This window comes from Balaenoptera musculus, chromosome 8 (genome assembly GCF_009873245.2).
Source record: "Balaenoptera musculus isolate JJ_BM4_2016_0621 chromosome 8, mBalMus1.pri.v3, whole genome shotgun sequence".
NCBI lineage: Eukaryota > Metazoa > Chordata > Mammalia > Artiodactyla > Balaenopteridae > Balaenoptera > Balaenoptera musculus.
This window is the reverse complement of record NC_045792.1, coordinates 23,864,461-23,872,703: the sequence shown is the minus strand read 5'-3', so window position 1 is coordinate 23,872,703 and position 8,243 is coordinate 23,864,461. Positions and strand designations below refer to the sequence as shown.

The following is an 8,243-nucleotide window of genomic DNA, read 5'->3' as shown; positions in this document are numbered from 1 at the left end:
CTGAAGGAAGAGCCTTGGATTTTCGTTGATGTTCAGTGGAAGATGTGGGCAGGGGAGCCAGGCGAGGCCTCCTCATAGTTACTGACCCTCACGGCAACTCCTGACTACCATCCATTGTCAACTCTAAGAGCGGGACCCTGGACCTGAGGGTGAGGAGTACTGGCTGCATTTCATGCTAACTGTTGGTCCTTGGGGCCAGGCAGGCCAGGGTCTTCCTTCTGGACAGTGACCTTTGGGGAGGTGAAGCTGGTACCTCAGGTTGGGGGCCCCATGCCTTCTATCCCAACACCCTTTCTCTGCTTCTGTAGGTTAGTGTCCTGCTTGCTGTAGGATAGGTTAGGGTTAGTGTCACATGGAAAGAGGGTTTTGTGAAGTGAGGGCACCAGAAAAGGCACTCTCCGGGGATGGAGGGCAGCAGGGCGAGTCTCACATCAGTTGGAAGACTCTAGCTTGGCCAGTTGCTTGGGAGATTCTTCTTCCCCAGGTGCCAGCTTCTCTCCAGACCTTGTGGCCTAGAGAGCCGTCTCACCTCTCTCTCTCTCACCCAAGCCTCAGGAAATCCCAGGCCCAGGGGACAATGCTGTCTTGTTCCCAAGCTGTGATTTCTGAGTGGCCTCTAGTTTGGGGGCCCAGGGAGCAAGAATAACAGGCTGGGAAGCAAGGAAAGAACTGCTCTGGGAGCTGGGCTGCAGTTTCTTTGTGTTCCCTGCCACGTGCCCCTCTAATCTAGGACAGAGGGCCTGCTCCCAGCTGGGCATTGGAAGGGGCCCTGGCCTTTGGGCTCCTGGGAAGTAGGACCAGAGTAAGGAAGAGCAGGAACCTCACGGGTCCTTCAGGGCAGCTGAGGGTGTCTGAGTGTGAGGATTGTTCAGTCTGACCTGACTGGTGCATGTGTCGGCGTGAGTATGTGTCCGTGGGTGTGAATGTGGATGACTCTATGAAAGTATGTATTTGCTCTCTCTGTGACTCCTTGATTATGGGTGAATAGAATTAGAACCCCAAATTTGGTAGGTCTTGTTTGTCAGAAATAGACCTAAGCTTATCCAAGCCCAAATGGAATTAGACTACCCGTCTTCGGCCTTAGGACTTTGTCCTACAGTGGCATTATCATGAACCAACTCAGTGTTGTACGCAGGCTCCTCGGGCTTGATGGATAAGGCCTGGTGTATGTGTGTTGTTTGTGTTGCTTGTGTGTATGCACTTAACAGTCCATGTGCACTAGCCATGGTTTGTGCATGATCTGTTGTAGGCATGCTGGGCAGAGCTTAGCAGAGACCCGGTCACATATTAATATAATAAAATGTGTGGACTCTTCCTTAGACGATGGACTAGCCTCCTATCCAGGCCTCCTACCTTCAATCCTTTCATGCTTTCTTTCAGGGCTCCCTGCACTTTTCCACCAAAATACCCCACATATGGTGGTTCTCAATCCTGACAGCCCATTAGACACTGCTTCCCAGGCCTCATCCTCAGAAGTTTGAATTTAAACAGCCAAAGGTAGTGCCTGAGACTTGGCGACTCTTGAAAATTCCTCAGATGACCCTGATGTACAGCCAGGGTTGAGAACCACAGGTTAAAGGAAGGGGACCACGAACCCCTCTGCTCTGGGCCTGGCCTATAGCTGCTCACAGCCAGGGTGAGATTTCTTGGACTTCGCTTGTTTTTTATCAAACATTCCTGTGATTTTTGCTAAATAAATGTAACACGTTCACACTATAACCACACTATTTTAAATTACTTACCAATGAGTTAAATTTCCACTCCAAAACGGAGCACCACGTTTTTGCCGTGCCTCCCATGCCAGCTCACAACCCCATGCTCCCGGGTCTACATGTACCCCAGGAATGCAAACCAGGGCTGACTTACCTGCACCTCCCACAAAGCCTTTCACCTACAAATCTTTGGGATGTGTTTGCCAATATTTACCAAGGTAAGAGGTCAGTTTTCCTAAAAGTTCCCTTTGATCTTGTCTTTGTTCAAAATGTATGATGGCTCTCCATTGCCTGGGACACTGATTCGGAAATAGAGTAAAGATGCCCAGGTGGTACAGGAAATTACATTGGGGGTTCATTAACAAATTTTTTTAAAAAGTAGCTATGTATATATTTTATGCATATTGGATAAATACAAATAGGACATAAAACTGTGATTATTATATTATTATTTCTTAGAACAAGGCTAAGTTTTAAAAAAGGGGGTGGGGCGTAGTTGTAAATTTGATTTAAAAAAACCCACTATGTCAATAGTATTGCTTGGATGTATGTGTCCAAGTGAGAAGTAAATGACTAAACGATGGCATTCACGGCCCATCTAGTCTGACCCTGACCAGTGCTTCCAGCCTTATTTTTTCTTCCTTACCCAAAAGGGCTCTCTGCTTTGTCAAAAAGGCTTACAAATAGTCTCATATATACAGGTCCCATAAAAACATGAACTCTGGTATAGAATTACAAACTTGTGGTTACCAAAGGGGAGAGGGAAGGGTGAGGGGGCATGGGACTAACAGATACAAACTACTATGTATAAAATAGATAAGCAACAAGGATATGTTGTAGAGCAGAAGGAATTGTATCCATTAGCTTGTAATAATTCATAATGGAGTACAATCTGCAAAAATACTGAATCACTATGTTGTACACCTGAAACTAATATAATGTTGGAAATCAACTATCCTTCAATAAAAAAAAATAATAAAATGCAAAAAAACCCCAAAACAAAAACATAAACTCTGGAACTATTCTACCTGGTTAAACCAATGGTTCATCCAAGTCCAAGAGGAAGAGGCACATACTCCACTTCTTTTTTTTTTTAATAAATTTATTTATCTATTTATTTATTTATGGCTGCGTTGGGTCTTCGTTGCTGTGCGTGGGCTTTCTTTAGTTGCGGCGAGCGGGGGCTACTCTTCATTGCAGTGCGCGGGCTTCTCATTGCGGTGGCTTCTCTTGAAGCTCTAGGTATGTGGGTTTCAGTAGTTGTGGCACACGGGCTCAGTAGTTGTGGCTCGCAGGCTCAGTAGTTGTGGCGCATGGGCTCAGTTGCTCTGCAGCACGTGGGATCTTCCCAAACCAGGGCTAGAACCCGTGTTCCCTACATTGGCAGGTGGATTCTTAACCACTGCACCACCAGGGAAGCCCCAGACTCCACTTCTTGACAGGGGATGTATGTGGCAAGGTTCTGAAAGAACATACAAGATGGATAAGATTGTCATGGCCATTTTTGGGAAATGTAATCTGCCACAATCCATTTCACAGATTTCATACACACTTCATGATCTTATATGCACATGTAGGTGAGGTTTAGGATAAACAGGCAAGAAGCACTCTTCTCTCCCTCCCCTTATTCATATCCAGCTTGACAGAAAGGCCTCAATTCAGGGGGCCTATTGGGCCATATGTGGACAGGGCTTTGACCTCTTCCTTCAGACCTGTGGAAAATGCTAGGGATGCAGACAGTCTGAGCAGGAGCAGATGAAGGAACACACAGCGATCTTGCCTACACTGCCCTGCACACCAGTCCTCCAACCCTCTTCCCCTTGCCATTGCACTTTGGCTCCTGGAGTAAGTTCCCCCGGTCCTCCACATCTCTCCTTTGGCCCCATGCCTCTAGGGGGAACACGCCAAAGCTAAGGGAAGAGGGTAGCCACCACAGGACCCTTGGGGAGTTAGTACAACACAGTGATTAAGAGTGAGGATCCTGGAGTCAGATGGACTTGGGTTTGAATTCCAACTCTGCCAATGCTGTGGCTTTGGAAAAATTCCTCAGTTCTCTAAGACCCAGTGCACCATCAGTTAAGTGCAGGTAATGGTAAGAGCATTTCCCTCAAGAGTAGTTGTGAGGATTAGATGAACTGATGGAGATAACACTACTCATCTGTGAGAGTTTGTGGGAAGGAGAGGGAGACTCTTAGAACTGGAAGCATCTTTGGTATCATCCAATAATAATAATCACACTTATTGAGTGTTTGCTGTATGCCAAGCACTTCACGTACATTGACTAATTTAATCTCTAAAAGTTTCATGAAATGGGTATTTTAATCTCCATTTTAAAGAAGGAGAAAGGGCCCAGAGAGTTTCAGTACGTTGCCCAAGATGGGATAGGTTGGATTTGAACCCAGGTTTTTCTGACTCTGGCCTCAGAATGGTTCTCACCTTGGACAGGGCTTCTTAACAGCGAGAGTGTGTCTGGGGCCCCCGTGGTCGCTCTGAGTGACAGTGAGGCTGTCAGGCGGGCAAGGCCGAGTTTGCTCTTTCACAGTTCACTGCAGATGGTGCCAGGGAGTCATTGGCCATTAACCTTGAGGTCACGGAGAAACATAGCTGCTGTTGTTCCAGGATGCAAATGTGCTTTTTGGCACAGTGGTCTTTAACTCTCCCATAATATATCCTGTGCTCTCTCAGCTCAGGGCCTTTGCACATGCTATTCATTTATTCATTCAGTAAACATTTTTGAGCCCCTCTTGTATGCTAATCACAATGATATGTGCTGGGGTAAGACCACTGGACAGGATGAACAAGTTGTGTTCCCTCTTGGAGTTCACTTTCAAATTGCAGAGGTAAAAGGGAGACAGAAGATATTCATGGAAACAAAAGAGTGAAAAAGATAACCCCAGATTTGGGATCTGTTAATCACTAAGAAGAAAATAAACAAGGTAATGGAAAAGGGAATAGTCTGGAACACCTCCCAGACCTAATTATCCTTTAGGGTGTACCCAGATAGCACCTATTCTGAGAATCCTTTCTGGCCCAACAAGTCTAGGTAAGACATTCTCCAACGTGCTACCAGGGCATCTGACTTACCACTGTCATGGCATTTATATTTGTTTGTTTACTTGTCTTCTCTCATACGAGCCTGTGTGCTTCCTGAGGACAGGGACCAGACACTGTCCCCAGCACCTGGAAGGTGTCTGACACAGCAAAGGTGTTTGATTATTATTTGTTGAATTAACGGATGGATGGATAGATGGATGGGTGGATGGATGGACAGAGGGATGGATGGATGGATGGAGGAATGGATGGATATGTTTTTCTGGGTGAGACATCAAGGCTATTTTTAGTGCAATTATGTCCTCAAGGTTGTGTGATCTGATTGCATTCTTCCAAACTGCTGCTGGTTGTCCTTTTTTTTTTTTTTTTACATATTTTCGGATTTTAATGAATGAGAATGATTTGCACAGCAGCATATGGCTACTTTAATTAAGCAAAAGGTATCATTTTAGTAGCATAATAAATAGTGTATAATTTATCAGGTCTCATGTGTATTTTAGAAGTATACCATGTGGGCTGTATAAATCTTTCTGTATTTGGGAGGGGGCGGGAAGAATGCCTATTGATCTGATGCAAGACAGTGCATGGAAAAAAGGAGCTGAACATCTTGGTTGGCCCCCGAAGAGGCAGTTTTCTGTGCTGGGGTCATCTTGACACCCTAAAAAGCAGAGGAACTAAGACAGGCGAGTGGGAGTGGGGAAAAGCCACCAGCTAGTGTTGTAGAATTAAGAGTAACCCTCTGTTTGTTCCTCATGGAACAAAGCACTGAAGAGGTAGTTCTCCATTGAAAGAGGTGCTGCTTGGAGAGTTGGAAAGAGGCCCTGGGCTCCTGGGCTTTGTTGCTAAGCATTTGCTCAGGGCTGGGGAATTAGAATCCATCTGGGAGAAGGGGCAGGCTAAAAATAAGGCAGGGGAAAGCAAGCTTATCACGTGGCACAATGGAAACCCAGTAATAGTGAGATATGGCAAAGAAACACCAAACAGGTTAGAAATAGACCCTGACATAGCTATACAGATAGACAGATGGGCTGGCTGGGTCCAGGACCTTTCAGTGAGCTAGATGCCTCTGACACAGAACAAAAGGTGCCCAGGCTCTCCAAGAATACTCAGCACTGTGATGAGGGCCTTTCCTGGGTCAGCGCTCCCCTTCACTAGAGACAAGGGCAACTGATCCCTGTGCTATGGGACTCGGATGCCCAGATGGGGAGTCACCAGGAAAATGAAACCAGGGGAAAGGGGTGCTCTAAAAAATGAATTTTCCCCTACGGAACTCATGGACACTTTCTGTAAACAAACTGACCTGTTATTTGCCCTCCTCATGCCCTCCTCAGAGAAGGCTTCGTGGAGAAAGTGGACAGAGAACAGGGTCTGGTAGGGTGAGTCACATCAGACAGATGGAAGGAGTGGGAGAAAGGCATTAGCAGAAACAGAGGAACAGTGTGCCACGTAGCATACCTTTTATTACATTTTATATGGACCCCATGTGGGAGATATCAATTCTATTTCTCCATCATCTCTCTGTCTATTCCAGAGGCTGCAAGGAGACATATGTTTGGGGACAATGAAGAAACCTACCTATCTGAGCAGAGCATCTATGGACAGGGCAGATCAGCCTATTCTGATTTCATGCACTTTTGAAAAGTACAAGGAGGTGAGATGAAAAAGTAGATCGAGAAGAGATTGTAGAAAACCTTGGAGGCTTTATCTGTAAATTAAAAAAAAAAAACAAAAAATCATTTACTACCTACGCCTATCTACAATATGCAAGGCACTCCATTTGGGCTGGGCTGTATCAAGAAGTATCTGACTCAATCAAATTGCTGCTTGGGCAGCTCCATTTGGATGACCCCCTGGCACGTTAGACGCCACATGGCCAGCACACTACTCCTCATGTGTCTGCTCAGATGAGCGCCTTCCTTTATTCCTTTTTCCCAGTTAAAGGCACCAGTGTGCACCCAGTCACCTGAGCCATAAACCCAGTATTTATTCTAGACACTCGTTTCTCCCTGACTCTCCATGTTAAGTCAAGTATCACATCCCACCAATTTCACCTCCTAACCCTTTCTCCAATCTCTCAGCTCCTTTCTATTTCTCTTTCTTCAATTGTTACATTCCTAACTGGTGCATTTAAATCTATCTGGGAGAAAGGGAAGACTAAAAATAAGGCGGGGGGAAAGCAGTTGGAAGTTGCTCCTTGGTGCCCCTGCCTCCAGGCCTGCACCCCTCCATTTCAGACACCCCACTACCACCACGCCACCCCCTGCTTAGAACTCTACAAGGATTCTTCAATAGCTAAAACAATAGTAGTTGCTGGTTTTTTTAAACTTTAGAAAATTTCTTTTTCAAATAACCCCAACATATAAAAGAGGTAAGAGCCAAGATGCTCTGATGAGTGACTCGCTTGCTCAGTCTTGCTTCTTATCCCAAAGCACCATGAAAGACGCCAAGTGCTCCCATAAACACAGTTTAAAAGCTCACAGGAAATGTCCAAGCCACTTAGCATGGCTTACATAGTGTTCTATAACCTGGCCCTTGGCCATCTCTCCCATCCCACTTCCTGCCACTCTCTCCTTCACATTTTAGGCTCCAGTTACACTGGACTGCATGAGATTCTTCCCAGACATCTGATGCTTCATCTCTCCATCCCCTTGCCCTTGCCTATTGGAACCCTCTGCTTGGACCATCTTGCTCTCTCCACTGGCCCCATCAGCTGCATAATTCCATCAGTCTCTCCAGACTCTGTTCAGGCCTCGGCTCTTACCAGAAGCTTCTCTGAACCCTGAAACAGGGCCAGCTGTCCTGACTCTCTGTTCCCTGAGTCCCATGGCTGTAACTCAACCACACACCTATACTGGATTATGTGTTGTCTTCCCCAGGAGACTGTAAGCTCCATGAGGATGCAACTGTGACCCATTCATCCCTCTCCTTGGCTCCTAGCACAGTGCCAGTGCCTGACACTCAGTGGATGCTCAGTAAACCTTTGCCATGCTGAGCAGTGGAATGAAGACCAGCGCCCCCTTACCTTCAAGTAGACTGTGCAGACCCTGCTGAGCCGCCCTATGGTCTCAGTGATCACAGAATATCCCTTCTGTCCCATGGCAGGAGACTCAGGTACATCGGCACCCTCTCCAGGGTGTCCAGCCTGACCCGCGTGGGCCCTGACGGATGGAAGGCTGCTCCGCTGGCTCGCTCCCTGCCAGGCCTAAGGGAAACACCAGTTCTGATCACAGATACAGTGACACATCAAATTCCTTGGGCGTGAGGCCAGCGAACAGGGCTGGCGAGCAGTGGAAAGAGACTGTTCCAAGACTTTCATCAACATGTAGCTTTTCTGAGGACAAAGATGAGCGATGAGGCAGTTGCTTCAAGAGGCAGATACAGAGCTTCACCATCCGGCTCGGCTGACAGGAGTGAGTCAACCAGGCACTTGATACAGGAGGTTTAGGGGACAAAAAGCCCCTCGTCACCATGTACTCTGGG

General features: G+C 46.7%; 1 long non-coding RNA gene across 1 annotated transcript; it reads right to left on the bottom strand.

Moving 5' to 3' along the window:
• Nucleotides 1-3,057: 3,057 nt before the first annotated feature.
• On the bottom strand, nt 3,058-7,943 carry LOC118899990. Its single transcript, XR_005021023.1, has 4 exons — nt 7,786-7,943; nt 6,339-6,468; nt 4,149-4,293; nt 3,058-3,174 (listed from the first exon to the last, which is right to left on the bottom strand). It is a non-coding gene; the product is annotated as an uncharacterized LOC118899990 (long non-coding RNA).
• Between the last annotated feature and the right edge of the window lie 300 nt (nt 7,944-8,243).